Raw genomic sequence first — 7740 nt, 5'->3', positions numbered from 1 at the left:
AATTTCCCAAATTCATTTATTAGTTTTAACAGATTTTTTGTTGTCTTTAGGTCTTTAGTGCCTACTATATATAAGATCATGTCATCTGCAAACAGAAATTGTTTTACTTCTTCATTTCCAATTTGGATGCCTTTTATTTCTGTTTCTTTTTCTTGCATAATTGCTGTGACTAGGACTTCTAGTACTGGTAACCTTAACTGTAACTCTTCTATTAATAGTACTATTCCAGTACTCTCCCACTATGGTGAGAGTGGGCATCTGAAACAATAACACTTCTAGAAGAAAGCATAGGGGAAAAGCTTTTGGACATTGTTCTTGGCAATGTTTTCTTGGATATGACACCGAAAGCACAGGCAATAAAAGCCAAAACATACAAGTGGAATTACATCAAACTAAAAAGCTTTTTCACAACAAAGGAAACAATCAACAAAATGACAAGGCAACCTACAGAAAGAAAAAAAGTGTTTGCAAACCATGTATCTGATAAGGGGTTAATATTTAAAATATATAAGGAACACCTACAACTTAACAGCAAAAACAAAAACTAAAAACAATTCATCTTTAAAATGGGCAAAAGATCTGAATAGCTATTTCTCCAAAGAAGACATACAAATGGCCAACAGGTACATGAAAAGGTGCTTAACTTAACTAACCATCAGGGAAATGCAAATCAAAACCACAATAAGATATTACTCACACACATTAGAATGATCATTATAAAACAAAACAAGACAAAAAAACAAAAGTGTTGGTGAAATAGAGAGAAAAGAAGACCCCCATACATTGTTAGTGGGAATGTAAATTGGTATAACCACTATGGAAGACAGTATGGAAATTCCTAAAAAAATTAAAAAGAGAACTACCATATGATCCAACAATCCCACTTCTAAGTATATATTTCTAAAGGAACTGAAATCAGTATGTCAAAAAAGTCTGCAAATATGTACATATTGCCATATATCCAAAAAATATATATGGAAGTAACCTAAATATCCATCAGTGGATAAATGGATAAAGAAAGTATGGTATACGCATAAAATAGGACATTATTCAGCCTTAAAAAATAAAGAAACCCTGCCATTTGCAATAGTATGGATGAACCTGGGGCATATTATGCTAAGTGAAATAAGCCAGACATGGAAAAACAAGTAACTGCCTGATCCCACTTATATGAGGAATCTTGGATAGGAACACTCATCGAAGCAGAGAGCAGCATGGTGGTTCACAGAAACTGGTAGAAGGGGAAATGTGAAGTTGTTGGTCAAAGGGTACAAATTTTCAGTTACACAACATGAATAAATTCTGGAGATCTACTATACAGCACAGCGCCTATAGTTAACAGTACTGTAATGTATACTTAGATATTTGCTAGGAGGGTAGGTCTTATGTTAACTGTTCTTAGCACAAAAAATAATAATAAATAAACAAAGGGAGAGGAAGAAAACTTTTGGAGGTGATAGATATGTTTATGGCCTGGATTGTGATGATGGTTTCATGAGCGTATACATATTTCCAAATTAATTATTATATACATTTAGTATGTACAGTTTTTGTGTCTCAATCATACCTCCATAAAGTGATTTTTAAAAATTCCTTAGAGGAATCCTGTATTGACTGGCTAGTCAGTCCTTTCACGCTGATGAAGATGAGCTGTACCTTTGTCATTTGACCCTCTTTCTCCTTCCCTTTTGGGGTTTCTGAAGCCCTTTGCTGGTGTATTGTGAAGTCTTTTAAGGAACATTTGCTTCCTCAGCAATGTCATTCATCCAAGTTTCCATAGTGAGTGTTCCATCTTATGTCAGCATCCCACCAGGGCAAGCAGAAGAATTTATGACCCTTCAAGTTCAAAGTTTATGCCTCTCTGTTGGTTCATCCACTCAGTTCCTCATTTTTATCTCTCGGAAACCTCAAACTCTTCACTCATGTGCCTGGGAGAGATCAGAGGCAAGTTCTTAAGCTCAAAGAACAATATCACTTTTACCTACTGTATCAGGTCTACCTATTACCCAGAATCTCTTTGATGACTCATCTCACCCAATAATAATGATTGACACTTTTCTCTCTAAAGATAACATGAGAGTTTGGGAAGTGATTCTCCCATATGCACTAAAAAACAAAATTAAGCAACAGTATCAGAAAGCTCATCATATCATAATGGAAACTGAAAAACAGGGTGCCATCAAGCAACAGATGAAAATTAAGGTATTTAAAACTATGGTGGGGCTCAATCTCTTTCAAAAACATATAAAATCTGATATCATACCAAAATTCTTGAAGCACAAATGAAAACTTAAACAATCTGTGTGGTGGCCAGGTGCAATGGCTCACGCCTGCAATGCCAGCACTTTGGGAGGCTGAGGTGGGCGGATCACTTGAGGTCAGGAGTTCGAGACCAGCCTGGCTAACATGGTGAAACTCCATTTCTACTAAAAATACAAAAATTAGCCAGGAGTGGTGGTGGCCGCCTGCAATCCCAGTTACTTGGGAGGCTCAGGCGGGAGAATCGCTTGAACCTGGGAGGCAGAGGTTGCAGTGAGCCAAGGTAGTGCCACTGCACACCAGCCTGGGCTACAGAGTGAGACTCGGTCTCAAAAAACAAACAAACAAAAAATCTGTGTGGTAGCTGAGCTCATCAAAAACAGTTCCAGCTGGGCACAGTGGCTCATACCTGTAATCTTTGGGAGGCTGTAGTGGGAGGATTGCTTGGGCCTAGGAGTTTGGGAAGAGCCTGGGAAACACAGGAAGACTCCGTCTCTCCAAAAAATTTGAAAATTAGCCAGGTGTGGTGGTGTGCACCTGTAGTCCCAGCCACTCAGGAGGTTGAGGTGGGAGGATTGCCTGAGCCTGGGAGGTTGCAGCTGTAGTAAGCCATGATGGCTCCACTGCCCTCCAGCCTGAGCAACAGAGCAAGACCCTGTCTCAAAAGAAAACCAAACAGGCCGAGTGTGGTGGCTCATGCCTGTAATCCCAGCAGTTTGGGAGGCCAAGGCAGGTAGATCACTTGAGGTCAGGAGTTCGAGACCAGCCTGGCCAACATGGTGAAACCCCATCTCTAACTAAAAACACAAAAATTAGCTGGGCGTCATGGTGTGCACCTGTAATCCCAGCTCCTCAGGAGGGTGAGGCAGGAGAATCACTTGAACATGGGAGGCAGAGGTTGCAGTGAGCTGAGATTGCACCATTGCACTCCAGCCTGGGCAACAGAGCAAGACTCTATCTGAAAAAAAAAAAAGACAACCAAACAGCCAGCCACAGTGGCTCAAGCCTGTAATCCCAGCACTTTGGGAGGCCAAGGTGGGTGGACCACTTGAGGTCAGGAGTTCAAGACCAGCTTGGCCTAACATGGTGAAACCCCGTTTCCACTAAAAATACAAAAAAAAAATTACCCAGGGGTGAGGGTGCACACCTGTAGTCACAGCTACTGGGGAGGGTGAGGCAAGAGAAGCACTCAAACCTGGGATGCAGAGGCTGCAGTGAGTTGAGAACACACCACAACTCTGCAACATGGGCAAGAGAGCAAAACTCTGTCTCAAAAAAAAAAAAAAAAAAAAAAAAAAAAAAAAAAAAAAAAAAAAAAAAAAAAAAAAAAAAAAAAAAGACAACCAGCCAAACAAAAAACAGTTCTCTGCCCAAGACATGAGTTGTGTGTGGCATCAGGGTAACAGCTAGCTCCTGTCTGATAAGCTAAAGTGGTGGCGCAGGATGATTACACCCAGAAGAATTGCTATAAGGATATACACTGGCATTCTGCTTCAAGGTGGCATCTCAGTAGAACACTGGAAAAACGTCAGTGGCAGTGCTTCCTGAGAAAAGATTTCGAGTGGAGGATAAATATTAAGGGACAAAGTTACAAATAGTAACAAGGACTGTGAAGGGTGGTGGCTGCTATACATTTTAAAAAGAACATGTGAGCCATATGTGGGAAGAAATGCTTTGAGCTTTGCTGTTATAGAGAATGGTCATTTCTTTGGCAGAACTAGTGATTGGTCCTGTTAAGGAGGCTTTTCTCCCCTATCTTTCCACCTAAAAAATCTTGAGTAGCAAGGGTTTGTATTTCACTATAAGATGCATGATTCTGAAATTGAAAGCGCAGTGATAAAACCTGAAAGGATATTACATAGACCACCAGGTTGGTCTTATTTGAATGCTGGGATCAGAACAGTCTATTGAATTATTTCTTCATTCAATGTATCTCTTTTAATAACTGTGGAAGATTGCATTTTTGTTCTCGATTATTCCCCACACTTGCCGTAAGAGAATTTTATATCCTACATATTTCCATGTGACTTGCAGTATCTTCCTACAGGTGCAGACTTCCCCACTCTCTTAACGTTAGGTTTGCCCATGCGATTTCCTTCAGCCAATGAAATGTGAAGCATAAGCCATGTGTACCATCGAAACAGGAGTTAAAGAGACATTGCGTGGCTTAGCCGTTGTACTCTTTTTCCTCTGTCACGGTAACAAATGTCTTTAATCGGTGTTGCTCTGTCAACCTAGATTCTGAAATGAATACCCATTGAGCCAAGCTGCAGCTGACATGCACCAAGAGGGAGAAATAAACCTTTGTTGTCATAAACCACTGAGATTTGGGGGTGTTTCTTATTGCCACATAAACTAGCAAGAGCTCATTAATACAATAATCTTACAAATTAGCACAGGAGCCATCCACTCACAGTAGTTATCAAGTATACAATATACATATTCCAGATGAAGTGCCAGAGTCCAAATTGCTAAGATAAAAACATGCCTCACAAAGAAATGTAATTGATATTAATCTTAATTTTCCACCTAGGACTTTTTTTCACCTATTTGGTAAGTTGATAACAGGTTGTAGAGTATAATATTTCCAGCTTCTCCATGTTCATTAAAAAAGATCTCCATTGTACTCCACCAAATTAAGACTGTAATTAACCTAACACGTCTCCAAATAAAAACCAACTTTTTCTGCTAACTTTTAAGGAAATTCTCACTTACATTCAAAGATTCCTAATTCCAGAGATGAGAAAACAACTTGCATTTATGACTTTGAATAAACAATTCAGTTGACCTCCAACCTTCCCAACAGTTTCAAAAGCAAAATCATACATTAGAATACCACACAAAAGCACTAGGAACCAGACAACATTCCATAGGTTTTAACAGCCAATGAAACTCCAGACCATAATTAGTTCCTCTCTCAGTATTTTATCCTAAGAGCCTAAGAAATTTTTACAATTTCTAGGCTTGACATCTTTTAAGGCCAAATAATGTAGCCTCATCTATTTTCACTTTTTTAAAAATTTTTTTTGGAGGGAGGTATTCATATATTTGACATTTGAAAATCACTTGTCTTAACCACTATGATAGTTTCTAGACTTTGTCCTTAAGCACAAGCCATTCTTCCTACATGACATGACCCATAACACAAAAACTGAAAGCTCCACAGAATAGTGAGACTTTGCTGTCTTCTGATGCATAATATCAAAGTTGAAGGCTAAAAGACCCTTTGGTGGTACAGCTTGGGAAGATTCCCTTTCCTTAAGATCTTCAGTATAGGCTTTCATACATTCTTATTTCTTTTGAGACGGAGCCTCACTCTGTCACCTGGACTGGAGTGTGGAGGCACAATCTCGGCTCCCTACAACCTTTGCCTTCTCGGTTCAAGTGATTGTCCTGCCTCAGCCTCCGGAGTAGCTGGGATTACAGGCGCGTGCCATCACGCCCCACTAATTTTTGTATTTTTAGTAGAGACGAGGGTCTCACTATGTTGGCCAAGCTGGTCTCAAACTCCTGACCTCACACGATCCACCCACCTTGGCTTCCCAAAGTACTGGGATTACAGGCATTAACCACCGCACCCAGCTTCATAAATTCTTTATCAAGGCTCACGCTTGTATTTCTAACACTTTGAGAGGCCGAGGTGGGCAGATCCCTTGAGCCCAGGAGTTCGAGACTGGCCTGGCCAACATGGCAAAACCCTGTCTCTACTAAAAATACAAAAATTAGCTGGGTGTGGTGGTGCACACCTCTGGTCCCAACTACTCAGGAGGCTGAGGTGGAAGAATCACTTGAACTCAGGAGGTGGAGGTTGCAGTGAGCTGAGATCGTGCCACTGCACTCAAGCCTTGGTGACAGAGGAAGACTCTGTCAAAAAAAAAAAAAAAAAGGTGGAGGGGATTGTTTGTAATGCTCACAAATTTTAAAGGTGTGGAGGAGTCACAAAGGGCAGTTGAAAGCTCCACTAAGTGGTCCCCATTGACGACTAACAAAGTGCACTTCTTCAGGTTAAGCAAGGGGTAAGGAAGGTAGGTCAACTTGCTTTTATACAAGAGAAAGCCCTGCAGCTCTCCCAGCCTGTCTCTATCTTGTGGCAGGTCAGTCAGGTTATTGTTGCTGATATCCAACCACTGCAAATAGACATCCTCAGGACACAGATTGGGACACTGGAAAACTTGTTTGCTGAGATACCTACAAATGCAACTAGCTTCCAATTACTTAATTCAAAAGGCAGCTCTGTGAATTCTAGATTTCCAGAACAATCCAGTCCCTCTGGATTTCAGTCTCCCACCTCTGGAGAAATGCTCTTCAGATAGTTGAAACTCACATTGAGTTATTTCAAGTTCTTCAAACAACTGATTTTAGCTGGAAAATGTGAGATTTGGTTCTTTGGCAGATCCTGAATTCTCATCACTTGAAACAGCTCGATATATGTAGGAGTGATTTGAATCGGGGTGTCGCATACCTGCCATTCTCTCAGGTGTGTCTGCTCCTTCAACAAATCTGGCAGCTCCATCCAGTGCTCCCCAGAAAGTCCAAACACAAATGCACTGCTCCATTTGCCTCTGTCCTTGGGAAGTGAACTCTGCCTTGTGAGAGCCTTCCTTTCTATCTTTTCCAGAAGCCGCATGTTGTGAATGTCTATGAAGCCATTCTCCCAGCCAGTACTCAGCCTGGGAGATGCCTTTCCTCCTGCACTTGGCCTCGAGGGTTCACCCCTCATTTGTCTTTTCCGATGCATTCTTCTCAAGACTTTCTGCCTCCTTCTTCTGCCAAACTTGTGCTTCTTGACACAATTTTCCCACAAGGCTCTGACAACAGAATGTCAAATATGACCATGTTATGTCCCATTTTGGGAGCATGAAATTACCTGTGGGGAATGCAGATCTTTTCGATGGGTTCTGGTCCTTGGGTGAAATGGAATTTTTTTGTGGCTGAAAGGCTAGCACCCTGGAGTTCTGGGCTGTCCTCAGCCCAGCCAATACCAACACCACCAGACTGAGGGCTCGGTTCCCTTCTGTCTTCTTTCTTTTTTAGAGACACGATCTTGCTCTGTCACCTAGGCTGGAGTACAGTGGTGCGATCATAGCTCACTGTAGTCTCAAACTCCTGGCCTCAAGTGATCCTCCTGCCTTGGCCTCGCAAAACACTGGGATTACAGGTGTGAGCCGCTGCACCTGGCCACTCAATTTTTAAAGAAAGAATTTATTTTAAATCCTGTATCTATGCAATATCCAAACAATTCATCAAATCAATGAAAATGTTAGGCAATTCAGTTGTTCGATGCAACGTTGGCACAAAGTGAGTCTCCAACTCCTGCCTTCAAGCGATCCTCCCACCTTGGCCCCCCAAAGCACTGGGATTATAGGTGTGAACCACTGTTCCTAGCTCTTTTTGTTTTCTTTAGGAAAAAACAAACAAAACAAACAAACAAAAATGGCTTGGTTTTATAACTACCAAATTGGAAAATTGGCGTGGCCTCTA

At 41.2% G+C, this 7740-nt stretch overlaps 1 pseudogene; it reads right to left on the bottom strand.

Annotated features, from left to right (window-relative positions):
• Positions 1-5460: 5460 nt before the first annotated feature.
• LOC105548104 lies at positions 5461-7107 on the bottom strand (annotated as a pseudogene).
• Positions 7108-7740: the final 633 nt, after the last annotated feature.

The sequence above is a fragment of the Mandrillus leucophaeus genome, unplaced genomic scaffold (assembly GCF_000951045.1).
Source record: "Mandrillus leucophaeus isolate KB7577 unplaced genomic scaffold, Mleu.le_1.0 Scaffold40, whole genome shotgun sequence".
Taxonomy (NCBI): Eukaryota; Metazoa; Chordata; class Mammalia; order Primates; family Cercopithecidae; genus Mandrillus; species Mandrillus leucophaeus.
The sequence above is the reverse complement of the archived record's forward strand: the minus strand, read 5'-3'. Positions and strand labels throughout refer to the sequence as shown.